General features: G+C 54.2%; 1 non-coding gene across 1 annotated transcript; it reads left to right on the top strand.

Annotated features, from left to right (window-relative positions):
* Positions 1-11,181: 11,181 nt before the first annotated feature.
* On the top strand, positions 11,182-11,254 carry TRNAT-UGU. The gene has a single exon. It is a non-coding gene; the product is annotated as a tRNA-Thr (tRNA).
* Positions 11,255-14,621: the final 3,367 nt, after the last annotated feature.

A 14,621-nucleotide genomic window follows, 5' to 3' on the forward strand; every position in this document is an offset into this window, starting at 1 on the left:
GAAGGGATGTGTTTTGACGCTGGGCCAATCCTTTCCATTTTCTCCTATTTCTTAAAAGGCCTCGTTCAAAAAGACCACAAGGCAATCGACGCAAATTACTTTCTGGAAATGAATAATATGAAACTCTGGCAAAGTACAGTCAGCCCCAGGATTATGAGAGTCGTGATCGTTCGATTTCCTCTAGGAGGACCTGCTGGCCCCTGGGGTGTAACCCACTGGGATCTACACTCTTTTAGAGCAGGGTGGGCTTTGCTTGGTAGCCAAGGGCAACCTGAGCATTTCTGGTGAGTTACACACACACACACACACACACACACACACACACACACACACATACCCCTGTTGCCCCTACAAGAATCTCTAACATCCCTCACTCTACTTTTTAATTTCTCCCTGGAAGGCTCAGTCTGGAGCTTTGAAATTTTCCTGCCCTGCTTGCTGGAAGTCATCCAGCCCCGTCCCAGTGACCGACAGAGGCTTTGCAACAAGGTCACTAACGCTGGTCAGGCAGCCGAGCCCGATCCAGGAATCACCAGGCCGATGCTCTCTGTTGCATCGCACGAAGCGACTCTGCTTTTCCTGTAGCCCGAGAGTGAGGACCACCACACACGGGCGGCCAGAGTCCCCCAGAGAAAACCCCTGCCCAGGAATGTGAGGTCTTCTGTAACAGTCATTAGCAAAGTTCCTATTTGTACATATTTCTCTATTATATAGCCAGACTTTACGTCCAAGACACATAGCCCCTGTATTTTCCACTCCTAAAACAGCTCAGCTTCTTGCAGGGATTTGGTCACTAAAATGCACGAAGAAGGCTTGAAAGTATTAGAGAACAGTGTGGTGGTGTATTTTAAAGAAAAGGGAACCAAGTTAAGGACAGGACTGAGAACCTAGATCTGAGTCCACCACTCATGACACAGCAATGAGCAAACCTGAGTCCTCTAGATCCGTGACCACGAAATCGGGGGAAACGAGAGAAGAACAGAATAGAAACACAACGCAGTTCATCTGAAGTAAAGATGATGCATATATTTATGACATTATTACCACTGCATGTTTATAAAAATGGACTGTACTTTGAATAAAAGAATCTGAAATAATTTAATGTCTTCGTTTACTCATCTTACATGTTCAGCTTCTCCCCTGGACTTCAAGAGAACATCATGGCAGGGAAGAAAAGAGTCATTTTATCTGATTTCACCAAATGAGAAATCCAAGACACAGAGAGGCTAAGTGAACTATATCGTCATAACTCCTGCTGCTTCCAAAGTGAAAGGATGGACGGTCCCCTCCCCTCCCCTCCTCTCCCCTCCCCTCCCTCCCCTCCCCCTCCTCTCCCCTCCCCCCTCCCCTCCTTTGAAGTCACTCTTTTTCCAAGATTCCCTTTCCATGCCAGCTGCAGGCCTTCCTGACTCAAGTTCTACTCTGCATTTTAAATAAAACGTCAGAACTTAAAAGAGTGCATTGATAACAGGGCAGAGATAATAAGATACAGCCCCAGGCAGACCAAGGCCACAGGCTACTTTGAGGAACGGTGCAGAGAGTAGGTTTGACACCACAGTTCTCCTGGAGGCAGGTGAGGATCACGAGGCCACACCCACCCAAGGCAGAGGGCAGGTGAGAGAAAGGAGTTCGGGGAGGTCTCAGGAGAGACTCAAGGTCACCTTCACCCCCAACTCCCTGACAATTCTGCTGCCCGTCCCCGCAAGCCACCAAATTACGGTATCATCTTTGCACAGTGCCAGGTGCTGTGGAAAACCGCGTCAACACTCCTGAAACTGCTGCCCAAAACCTACCCTAAAACACACGAACGATCACCTGGACGATTTAGGAAATTAGTTGGAAAGAAGAGTTGGTTGAATAACTGGTTCTCCTCTATTCCAGCGGGTTAGGAAAACTGTTTCCTAGGAAACAAGGTGGCGTAAGACGGCCCTTCTCCCACTCAGCCCGGGTCCTTTCCCATGTTTTTTTTTTTTTTTTTTTGAGACAATTATTCTGTGTCTTGATGTAATCAACGTAAGAGACTTCCATGGACAAATCAATTCACCCAAAGGCCGTATCAGATGATGAGCTAGTGTCTTTCGCTCTAGCCGACTCTCGCACTAACACATGCGAGAGAAACGCTCACCATGGTGAACGCAAGACTCAAGTTTAGAGTTCTAAAAGGAATAAATCAGCAGGCACTGGTGGTTTTGTTTTTTTTTTCCAAAAGGCAGCTGTATGGAATCAAGGTCTAAGAAAGGGAAACAAGAAAAGACTACAGAGGATGCATGGGTCGGTCTGGCAGGTGACATGGGTGGAGACAGGTGACCCACCTGCTGTTGGCTGTGTGCAGGTCAGAGCTCTCTGCTGCTATGTGGCTTTCATCAGGAAGAGAGAGAGAGAAAGAGAGAGAAAGGAGAGAGAGAGAGGAGAGAGAGAGAGAGAGAGAGAGTTTGCACAAAGAAAAACTCAAGTCGATCAGAACACCCACCAAGGGAACGACCATCATCATCATCATTTGGGGTCCCCTGGTCCACCTCCTCCAGGGTCACCCTTGGACAGTGTCCTGCATTTTAAATAATGACAATGTGATTTATTCTAAATAGCCCTAGATTCCCTTAATAGCCCATTATGAATCCATCATACATTTATTGGTCCAAGGTCTTGAACTTCCCTATAATTTCAGTCTGTGCTACATTTCAGAGAATTAAAGTTCCATAAAATAGATTCTGTGAAGGCTTTTCCTTGCGTTTGTTCTTAAACGTCCATCTCGGGCTTCAAGGGCTGCCTCTAAATTCCATGATTGTGAGGTTTGACGTCGAGTCCCTGCTTGTGCCATCCGAGCCCTTCATAATTTGCTTAACTTCTAACACTCGGCCCCTTAACCTCTCTGCAGGAGATGAGCAGAATGGCAGCCACCTGGGTGGTTCTCCTTGTTTCTGCCTGGGGGATTGTCTTAGTCCACGTGTGCCCATGTGCTATGACAAAATGCCGTAAACCGGGTGGTTTACAAACAACAGAAATTCATTTCTCACAGTTCTGGAAGCTGGAAGTCCAAGACCAAGGTGTCGGCAGATACATGTCTGGCGAGGGCCACCTCCTCGCCCTGAGCTCACGGCGAGGGTCAAACGAGCCCCCTCGAGTCTCTTCTAAGGCCACCAGTCCTGCATGAGGGGCCTGCAACTCATGACCCAATCGCCTCCCTAAGGCCCCACCTCCCCAAGGCACTGCCTTGGTCGTCAGAAATTAACATGTGAATTTGGGGGCGACACAAACGTTCAGACCATATCAGAGGTTTCCACAGGGAACGATTGTCCACCAGAAATGGCTTTAAAGGCCTCGGCCCCACAGAAAACCCCCACTTCCCGTCAGGGTACGAGGTCCACACGCAACTTCCAGCAGGAGAAACGATCTAACTTGAAGATGGGTGAGCAGTCCCTAGAGACATGGCGTCCACTCAGTGAACTGCTCGCCGGGCCAAGGAAATCAGCCACCTGTGTCTTTAGCTTCCTGCCTCCTCCTCATCCTCTGGTCTACACCAAGCTGTGGCTTCTCCCAGAAAGCTCCCTGACCCCGGGTCCAGGGTGTGTGCCATCGTGGGGTCCCACCGCGCCAGAGACCTTGCTGGCCTTTTCATCACATCACGCTATGTTGTAATTGCTTTTTATTTATCTCTGCCGTGTTTCCCAAACCAGACCAGAGCTCACACGGCCGCCTTGTTCTCAGACTTACCCCCGGGACCAAGCACAGAGCCGGCGCAGGAAATATCTGAGGGATGCAGGGATGCAGGGAACAGCTGCTTTATCAGAAACAAACATTTCTAACTGATGCACCCAAACTACACAATGTGCCCCCTTAATGGTTCCACAGGAAGCTCTATCGTGGCACGTCCACTTGCCTTGCAGCAGGGCTCTACGCTTCAATGCGCCAGAAATTGCTCCATTAATAAAAATGAATACTTTATCGAAGATTACACGGACGGTGGGGAAGAAGGTTTACATTCTCAAGACTTCCTTTGAAATGCCTTGTGTGCTTCCCTATTCCTTCTCGCGACATCCTCCCGGCCCAGCCGCACCCTCCCCCCTCCCAGGCCCCCTCTGCAGCCTCGTCCCCCAACCCTTTCCTGGCGTCTCCCCACCTGCACTCGACAGGTGGAGGGAGATTCGCTCTGACCTGCTCCAACCTCTCAGCACCAGCCCCACGAATGCAGGCGATGCCCCTTGGGCCTGGGAGAGGTGCCCCCCGAGTCCTCCCCTGAGGTCTTCCTCGCATGGTTTCCTGCCTGTCACCCTCGATGGGCCTAAGTCTCCCCGGCACTCGCTGTGTCCTGTCCCCGGAACCCCTGTGTCCGTCACAGAGCCTGAAACTCCTGCTCAATTCATGCTGTTTTTAAAATAATAAAACCTACGTTTGATCGGCTGCACGTGCAGGGCACGGTGCTAACAGAGAATGTGATAAATGATGGATGTTGAATGATAACATGAAATAAGCTACACAGTATCCATTATGGCCGGATTTGTACTAAGTATCTCAATGCTGAGAGTGTCCTAAATACACAACACAGAGACTAACGATATTCAAAGAACTGCTACCGTATGAAATGCATTTGACATTAAAACTTTAGGGAACATAATTTGTCCGTCTGGGATGACACGTGGGGGCCGTTTAAGACACTGCTGTCTTTAGGAGCCATTGACAGGAACCTCAGTCATCGCGTCATGGGTAGGGGAAGAGTCGCTCAGTCCTCAGCTCTTGTTGATGGAACACCAGACACGCAGCCTTTTCTGCAGCAAAGACGTGGCTTTAACTTAAACCTATTCACTTTTGAACCTCTGAACCCTGGGGAGAGGGTGACTAAGTTTTCCCTCCCCCAAGAGGCAAACCCAGTGGGCCCAAAAGACATTTCTGTTTGGTACTTAGCCTGGATTTTACACAAGGGGCTAAAATGTTATATTATCTGAGCCAGATGCACCAAAACTAACGAGCCCTCTGCACTGCAGGGCTCTTTCTCTCTGAGATCGCAGACTGTCATCAGCGAGCTGAGTCCTCCCCTCCCGAGAGCCGCCCGGTGGCTTTGCCACATAACCGGGGCTTGGTGGACCCCCGCAAGCAGCCCTGACTGCTGTGCAGATGGTCACCTGGGAGTCAGATGGCTCCAAAGAGCGTTACACAGTCCAGGAGATGCAATCTGGAAACGTCCCAAGCCCGGACGACTGACCCAGCTCTGACCCAGCACCCCGGTGATGGAGGAGTGACCTAGAAGGACAGGGACAGGCTTGCTCCTGTTCGGTACTGAGTGGCCATTTCGAAATTACAGAAGGAGAACAGATGGAGCAGTAACCTTAAATGAATATTCATAAAAAGAAAATCAATTATCCACCTCCTGCACCACCTGCCCTCCCGACCCGGCCCGCAGCCGTGCGAGGCGGGGGGCCGTGTACCCGCATCCCGGCTTCACCTCGAAGGCATCCGCAGAGGCCAAGCCTGGAACTGTGGCACACCTGACCTGGAAAGGTGGAATGTTTTGTGTTTCTGACCTTTAAAACAAGAACCAAAGCCACAGAAAGACGGCAGCGGGGGGAGGGCAAAGGCTTGCAAGGAAGGCTGAGCTGGGCTCAAGTCCCAGCTCTGACCCTCCTCAGCTCCTGCCCCTCACTCGGGCCTCATCTTCTCACCTGCACCACGGAGACCACACACTGTGCCCACCGGTCCTGGGGGCCGGGGGGTGCAGGCTGGGCAGAGGGACCAAGTATAATACGAATATATGATCATGAGTATGAAGACACGCGGCACCAGGTGGCATGTGGGAAAGAACAGGTACGAGCCCCTCCTGCTCCCAAGGTGACCGCGGACGGCACAGGGGAGAGACCGGACTTGCAGCATCAAAACCATTTCAACCGGCTGCCTAGCGATGGACAAAGACGTGTGACTCCTCGATGTTTCATGGCTCCAACCCAGGACTCTTCCAGGAGCTGAGACATAGTTAATGGCTTTGATGTTAATATAAAATGCTTCTTGCATATTTTCCAGTTGTTATCTTAAATATTAATAACCCAGCTCCCCTGCATAGATCCCACCGGCAAGGCTAAAGCAAGGACAAGCCCTCCAGGGCTTGCCCAGCACTGAACAAGTTAGAGGGCCCCAAAATTATCGACTGTGCTTTTAAACGGGTTTTACAAAACAGCAGAAATGAACGGAACAGGAAAGTCACGGTCAAGGGCAGGGAGCCCCCATTGCCCGAGGGCCTCATTCTGAGCTCAGGGGCTGCAGCCCCACACCAGAGTATCGCTGGGGGGTATTGCTACCCCCACCCCATCCCCCATTCCCGGTGGGAGGTGGAGGAGCCATTTCTGTCTCTGCTGCCCTCAAGCCGCTACTCCCAACCCGCTCTCCAACGCCCCCCCCAAAGTGGGACCCTGGTCTCCTACAGCGAAAATCCCAGATTTCAGCATGATTCCCTGAACGTGCAGCGTGGGGCGGTGGGCAGGCCTGGCCGTCAAAACAGAGGGGTCCCGTGGAATAAAACTCTCAAGCGGCTGTCTCTTTTTTGCTCGTTTTCCCAGTTTGTGTTTCTGCGTGTGTGTGTTTGAAAAAGCACACGGTGGAAGAAGGAAGACAAAGAGTTTGTGTGATCAATCGTCCCACCGGATAAACAAGCTGGCCTCCTGACTTAATCGTGCAGGGAGAGAATTCAATTATTCTAATCAAGGGCTGCAGCCCGGCCTTCCCTGGCCAAACCGTAACAGGGAGCAATTCACTGGAGGCACCTGGGCCCTTCGGCCTCCCAGACAGCCAGGTGGCCACGGCTGTCACTGTCACCATCCCTCCAAGAGAGGACAGCTCATCAACAGCCCAGAGCCCGCTGGAGGCTGGGACTCTACTTTCACACCACAACTCCTCAGCCTCCTCCCACGGAGGGGGGCAAAGCCTGGCTCGCTGCTGGGCGAGACTCACCTGCCACCTCGCCCACCCAGGCTGTGACCGTCACACACCCCCCTCAGCACCGGGACTCACCCAGCCCCCCACGGAGAGAGACTGACGACCTGGAAGGGGAAGGGAGGGAAGGAGAACCTCTGACCCCTCTCACGGCCTCCCCAGCCAGAGGGGAGAGACGCACACGCCAGCCCTTCCCCGGAGACCTCAGTCGTCTGCATGAGCAGCTCAGCTCTGAAGTCACAAACACTCACATCTGCGGGTGGGAGCGCAGCGCGGAGTCTCCTCAAACCCGAGTCAGGCCGGAGAGGGAAGGAGGAGAAAAACCCAGGGCTGGCCCGAGCCCAGCTGATGGGGTGGAGCCCACAGCCCGCCCTCGGGCAAAACCAGCCTCTGCCTGCCCTGGCTCTCTGGAAGCCTTTCTTTTTCCTTTGAGACAGAGTCTCACTCTGTCACCCTGGGTGGAGTGCCGTGGTGTCATCATAGCTCACAGCAACCTCCAACCCCTGGGCTCAAGTGATCCTCCTGCCTCAGCCTCCCGAGTAGCTGGGACTACAGGCATGCGCCACCATGCCCGGCTAATTTTTTCTATAGATATTTTAGTTGGCCAGATAATTTCTTTCTATTTTTAGTAGAGACGGGGTCTCGCTCTTGCTTAGGCTGGTCTCGAACTCCTGACCTCGAGCGATCCTCCCGCCTCGGCCTCCCAGAGTGCTGGGATTACAGGTGTGAGCCACCGTGCCCGGCCTCACCTGTGGCCTAGATTCCCCGCTTTGCTGCCTCCTTTCTGCCAGCCCACGTGGTACCCGGATGGCTCCTCCCTCCTGCCTTTTGCTCGCAGGCCCAGGTGCTCGGTCCCCGTCTGCCACGGTCCCCAGCCCTGCCCATCGGAAACACCCGTTTCTTCCGGCACGGTGTACTGACTCCACGGGGGACTGAGATGGGGTCCGGGAGACGGAGAGATGCCGCCAAGTTGGAGATCAGAGCGATTTCGAGAACCATCTCTACCCCAAAGCTCCGACCCCAGCCGGAGGCTGCCCCCTCTTTGTCACTGCGGGAAGAGGAGTGTCCAGCCCTGAAGACTGGCTGGTCCAGAAAGCCCTGGTTCCGCGCCCCAGGGGTCAGGGGTCTGGGATGTTCTAAACCCAATGCAGGATGGCAGAGACCTCCCAGGCCCGGAACATGGGGCTCACGACCCCTCACATGTTGGCAAATTTCACAGCTGATCATTGGGGGATCCGCCCTGGGGGGCCCGGCCGAGCCCGTGGTGTCAGTAACGGGACGACTGCAGGCCCTGAGGGGTGAGAACGGCCCCCACGCGGGGTGTGTGCGTGTGCCCGTGTGCTCTTCCAGGCACCGTGAACGACCGCACAGGAATTCCTGGCACCTGCCGCCCAGAGCAGCCTCTGGACACTTTAGAATCCGAGACAAAAAGGCAGAAGCTGCTTCTCAGGTGGGGCGGCTGCGTTTCCTGCCCTCCTGCTCTCGCGGGTAGACCCGAGTCAGCCTGCCCGCTGGCCCGCCCCAGGACTTCACGCAGGGCTTTGCCTCTGTTTCCTCAGGTGTCCCCTGGTGTGGGGACACCTGCCCCGCAGCTAGCTGTGAACATCAGAGAGAGGAAGCGACCGCTCCCCGCTCCGTCTCTGACAGCCCTCGCCACACTGTTACAAGACACACTGAGTCGCCGGAGAATAAGTCGTCACAATTTATCAAGCACCGGTAGGGAACCGAGTCTGGGCAGCGGCAAGAAAAACAAGGAAGGGATCGAGTGGCCGGAGTGGCATGTGCCTGTCTCCGCTCTCCAGGGTCTGTCGGGCTCCACGGCGCCTCGGAGCTCACGTGTGGCCGGGTGGCCGCGTGCTTTGCAAGCTTCCTCGTTTCCTAGGGACGTGGACGCACTGGGAGCAGTTTGTTTGCAAGCCTCCTGCCTGTTTTATAAAGCAGAGCATGGAGGTGTACGTGCAGGGACATCTCCAAGGTCACAGAGTTCGGTGGTGGCGGGGCTGGGTGGCAGGGCTGCTGGGTCCCAAGCCCCCTCCCATCCCCCACCCTCTCCCTCTCCAAAGCGGGGGCCACGGGCCTGCACAGCGGGGGCTGCGGGCCGTGCAGGAAGGCGGCAAGACGACGGTGAACGTGCGTCCCATCCAGTGATTTCAAAGCCCTTTGTAACTGGGGCGGACGGTCCCCAAAGCGACTGGTGAGCCACGTGACTGTCCCCATCACCATGACAACGCTCCTGTCCCTTGTGTCCATGGCCTCAGGTGATCACCACGCTCCTACCTTCCCATGTGGGTAAGAAAAGCGATGCCTCTCTTACCTGGAGGAAAAACTGAGGTTTGGAAAGGTTGTGTCATCACCCGGGGGTGTGGCCCGGGTGACACGCTGTTCCCTGGACCTGTCATTACCCGGGGACATCAGCGCCAGGTTGCAGACGTGCAGCTGAGCCCAGCTGGTTCCCATTCTCTTCCGAGGCCGGGCCCGCGGCGTGGTTTCATTTAATTGAATGTTTTGATTGATTTCTGTAGCCAGAAGCCCGTGGGCAGTCAACGCCCTTTTCCATCAGTCCCAGAGAGCAAATGTACCTGCCCGGGTAGCATTCGCTTCACTGAGCTGCTGACTTATTTTAAGAGCTAAATCTTCCCTGTCACTATGTTTTTCTCTCTGGGGGGGTCTGTCCGCCGCGGCTGACGTTACCAACTTCCCTCCGGGCAGGAGCGTCCTCTCCTGCGATGATGTAGCATCACCTAGCGACCGACCTCTAACAGCAGCCGGATCAAACAACCCTGGTCCTCGCTACGGCCCGGGGAAATGGTTTGTGCTCTCGACGAGCCTCACGTGCGAAGTTCCTCTCTCCTCGCATAACAGAGCTTGCCGCGCAGGGTTACGCTCAGTCCATTTTTTAATATAAATAAGTTAAGACACGCGGCTCCAGCGGGAAAGCTGAGTTTCCACTCGCCAAGTCTGGGGCGTCCGTCCCAGCTCAGGTGTCTGTGGTTTATGAACGATGAGCTCCTGAGAACGAGGCTACTGCAACCCCCAGGTGCTCAGCACACACCGTGGAGAAAGACGCCCTCCTGGGGGGTCCGACGCACTGGTCTGTGTAGCCTTCCATGCCTGCGTCTATAGACTTTGGGTGCAAGACGACCCTGGGGCACCTCCAAGGAGGACAGACCCCAGTGTTGGTATTACCTGCAGATGACCCCAGCAACTCACTGCAAAAGGGGCAGAAAGTCCTCCCTCTGTGGCGGGGGAGGCGGGACAAGGAGAAACAAGGCTACAGAACACTAAGGGGCGGTGCCAGGTGCCAACCTGGGTGGAGAGGCCGTGAGAGTGGAAAAAAGAGAGAAGGACGAGAAGGCAGCTCCCAGCTCCCTTCCCCGCTTCCTCCTGTCTCTTAATTTACTAAGTGAAAATCATCATAGATGTCATTTATTCAACATTTATTGAGCATCTGCTATGCTCCACACACTATTCTAGGTGCTGGGAATACAGCAGGGAACAAAACAGGTAAAAGCCCCTGCCCTCCAAGGGCTGACATTCTAACAGGGAGAGACAGAGGAAGAATCATAAACATACTAAGCACGTTATCTAGTGTGAGAGAAGGTTCGGTCATACAAGGTAAAACAGCAAATAAGGAGGATGAGGCGGCTTTAAATAGGCTTCACAAGATGAGAGAGACACGTGGAGGTGTGGCCCACTAGGAGAACAAGATCTTCACTCTCTCCTTCATGCAGGAACGGATCATGCTGTGGCGATCATGTCCTTCCTTCAACAAATGATTCAATAAGCAAGAGGATGAGGCATCGAGATCCCAACCATTAAAAAGAGCAGGAATAGGGCTCTTTTGCTCGCTCACTCCGTCTCATCCAGCATCGAGCGCGTACTCAATCAACGTGTGTTGAAGCAAATCATTCATTCATAACCGATAACTTAACTTAGGAGAACAAGGACACCCCGCCCCGTGACTTCCCACTTCCCTGTAAGTGCCAGACTGGAAACAATGTAGCACAGAAACCAGACCGGAGGATTCGCTGAGACTAAACCTACCACTGACGACACGACCAGGGCGCGGTTTCGCGTTTGCGTTTCCGCTTCCAGCCTCGACCGCAGCACAGCGCGGGGCCGGCTCGGCGCGTTGCGGTCGCAGCTGCGTGGGTTTGCGGCCCGGGTCCCCATTCGTCCTCGTGCCGCGAGCGTCTCTGGCGTCCGGGCTTCGCACAGCAACGCTGTCCTCGGCATCCCCGAGTTCCGCCGCCCAGGCCGCGGGCGGGCTCCATAGCTCAGTGGTTAGAGCACTGGTCTTGTAAACCAGGGGTCGCGAGTTCGATCCTCGCTGGGGCCTCCTCCTTGTTCGAACGGTTTTCTTTCTTTCTTTTTTTTTTTTTAAACCACAGCATTTACATACAAAACAGAAACTCCAAACTAGAAAAAGTAGTATCTGAAAACGCTACTTCCGGCCGGATTAAAACCTGGTCCCGCTGAAGCGCGGATGATGAGCGCCCTTCACGTGACCCGGAAGAGAAAGTCCTGGAGCCCAGCACAACGCCGGGCGGGCTGGAACCGCGCGCTCTGCGGCCCCGGGACGACCGGACCTGCGGGCCGGGGCGCCGGAAGTGGCGGCGTGAGGCTCGGCCGGCCCGTCCCCGCGTCACGAACGGAGGCGCAGGCGGCGGGACCCGGCGACAAGCGAGCGGGGCGGCCATGGCGGCGCTGCGCCTGCGGGTCCGCCGCGCGGCCGGCGGGGGGCGCTGTGGCACCGCGCCCCGTCGCGTCCCCCGGAAGCCGGCGGGGAGCGACCCCGCGCCCTTCTGGGCCGAGTGGTCGGCGGGGCGGGGGCGTGGCCCGGGCGGGGGGCGGGACGGGGCAGGGTGGGCAGGGGCGGGGTAGGGGGCGTGGTCGGGCGGGGGCCGGGGCGTGGTTGGGGCGGGGCCAGACGGGCAGGGGCGGGGCATGACGGGGGCGTGGTCATGCGGGCGGGGTCGGGGGCGGGGCCGGGGCGGGGCCGGCTCTGTGGCTGCCACGTGGCGGCCGCGCCTCGCAGCCCAGCCCCGCCCCGTTGCGCCGCGGCCCCCGGAAATAACCGGCCGCGGGGTGGGCACTTCCCTCCCTCCGCTGTTCCCCGGATTCCAGGCGCGCGAGGCCGCGGGTCGCCGGGGAGACGCCGGGAGCCTCCGCCGACGCGCGACCCTCCAGCCCCGGATTCTCCTCCCGGGTCCCGGCGCCGCAGCTCAGCCGGGCTGGGGACGGTCACCGTGCGCCGGCCGTGCGTCCCGTCTCCATGGCGACGCGCTCGGAGGGTCAAACACGTGGGATCGAGAACACTCGGACCCCAAACAAAGACTGTGAACCGTCTCGGTCGTAATTTTTTAACGGATGACACGTTGGAGCGATAGGAGTTTGCATTTGTTGGATTAAGTAAAATATATAATATTACAATTAATTTTACCTAGTTTGTTAACGTGACAACCAAAAAATTTTAAATTACATCTGATTCCCATTGGCAGCTCTCATTGTCTTTCTTCTTTTTTTTCTTTTTTTCTTTTTTTTTGTTTTTTTGTGGGGTTTTTTTGTTTGTTTTTCTTTTAGCGCTCATTATCTTCCCTTTTTTTCTTTTTGTGTGTGTGTGTGTTTTTTTCTTTTAGCTGTCATTGTGTTCCGTGGGACGGTGCAGGTGTGGGGAAGCAGAGTCCTGTGACCTTGTGTTCGGGTTACTCCTTAACCAGGTTCACGCCGGGTAAACCCGCAGACAGAGAACGTCTTTTCCATCCAAGGCTCCCGGGGCCGGTGCTTCGCCTGGAAAGCAGCATTCGTTGAGGTGAAATAAAGCGTCTCCCCAACACGGTCTTAAACTCCACAAAGAGCAAAGGAAAGTGTTTCTTAAACCGAGTTCGCTGTGGGAGTGACACGACCAGAAGACTAACCTGGCTTGCAGGACCTTGGGTCTGGGGACCTCACACTTGGTTGGTCCTTCTGCCCCTCCGTGGTCGGGACACCTGCCGCCAGGTGAAGCGTCCAGGGTGCCTTGAGGAAACAGGACCCGCTGATGCGAGAAAAGTACCTGTAATTATCATAGTAGTATCAGTCCTTTGCTAACACTGAATGCCTTTTGGTATAGCCATGTCAGATCCTCGAATACCTTAGTACCGGGACTAGTTACTAGGAGTTACTTGGTCATCAAGGACCAGCCAGAGTAAGAAAGAGAAGTCCCCAAAACATTCCAGTCCCATCTCCCTCCAGCCATTACCAGTCCTTGTTGCTTCTCCCTGTTCCCCTGACACCAGCGGGTCTCCAAGAGCAAGGATGTGCATGTGTGTATTTTTCAACTTTCTGAACTTTCCAGCACCTTGGGCTCTAAGGAGGATGAATACGTTTTGGCTTTACTGTGCCCTAGAGATTTTCTGAGAGTCCTGGCGTCTTCCATGAAAGCTCACTGGCATCACCGGGCGCCTCCCCCAGCTTCCCAGCCTGTCAGAGTTCCGGTCAGTTCCCTGCTGTGGACTCACCAGCTTCCCACCTACGAAAAACCTGAGTTCAGAGTACGCTGAATTTGCTGGGTGTGGTCCTTGATACATAAATTCTGAGCACTTTCCCCCAGCTCAGACACTTCAGGCCAGACTGTATTTTTGCCACATGTCTTTGAAGAAAGCCCGTATGGACAAAATGAGTGAGCACAAACATTGGGTCCACAGGTTGGACCAAACTCTCCGAGCTGACCCAGGATTTTCAGCCGTCTTTCAACAGAATGATCCAGAGTTTAACTCCCTCCACCTTTACGTTGATATCTTCATCTGTCAAGGAGCTAAAAGACCCTGACGTTCATTTCTGTCCTGGAGAGTATTCTTAAGAGCTACAGAGGTAGGTAAGGAGGAAAAAACACACACCTACGAGAAAGGCAAAGGCAGAAGACTAAAAGATGATCTAAAAGTGATCAGAAAATGATGACCGGTGTTGGGCATCTTCCATAAAGACAGAACAAGAGGAAAAGAATCAGAGGGGCTTGCTCATTTTAGGTTAGATTAGGTTAGGTTAGGGTACCTGAAGAAAAAAGGTGGAATCTGCTTCTATGGAAGTCTTAAAAAAAAATCAGCCCAGAGTATATCCAACCTTATCTAAAGCAGAGAACACATGACCTTAAAAGGAGGGTGAAGGGTGGTTGTTAGGCAAGTGTGGTGAGGCATGCTAGTTTCCTAACGTCAACTAAAGTACAACCCTGGTATTTTATGCTTTGTTCTCCTTAAACCAAACTGCCCACTGTTCTGGATGCTTTGTGTAATAGGGAGAACCTGGTGAAGACAAGGATCATTTCCTCCATTAGTTCTTAATTCCTCAAATACCTGGTTCAGAAGTCACAGTCCTTCCCTGAGGGCCTCCAGGGAGGCAGGTGCCTCTCCACAGACTGACAGGAGGGACCGGTTCAAGCCCCGCTCAACTGTCCCTGCTCCCCGGCCACTGCACTCCAGTCACTTCCTCTCCCAAAGCCTCACTGTCCTCATCCCCAAGGGAGGTTCCTTAGTGACAAATAAGCAGGGCTAAGAGGTTTCAAGATAATGTATCAACTCAGGTAGTCAAATAAAATACAGTTCAGTTTACTCTGCTACTTGCACTGTAAGGCCGAATAGTAGGTGCTGGGGGTACAGAAGTGAAGCTGCTCTTGTTCCCGTCATGAACTTTGGCCAGGGGAAAGGAGACAGCATCCTTAAAGGGCTTTT

The sequence above is a fragment of the Lemur catta genome, chromosome 25 (genome assembly GCF_020740605.2).
Source record: "Lemur catta isolate mLemCat1 chromosome 25, mLemCat1.pri, whole genome shotgun sequence".
In the NCBI taxonomy this organism is placed as follows: domain Eukaryota; kingdom Metazoa; phylum Chordata; class Mammalia; order Primates; family Lemuridae; genus Lemur; species Lemur catta.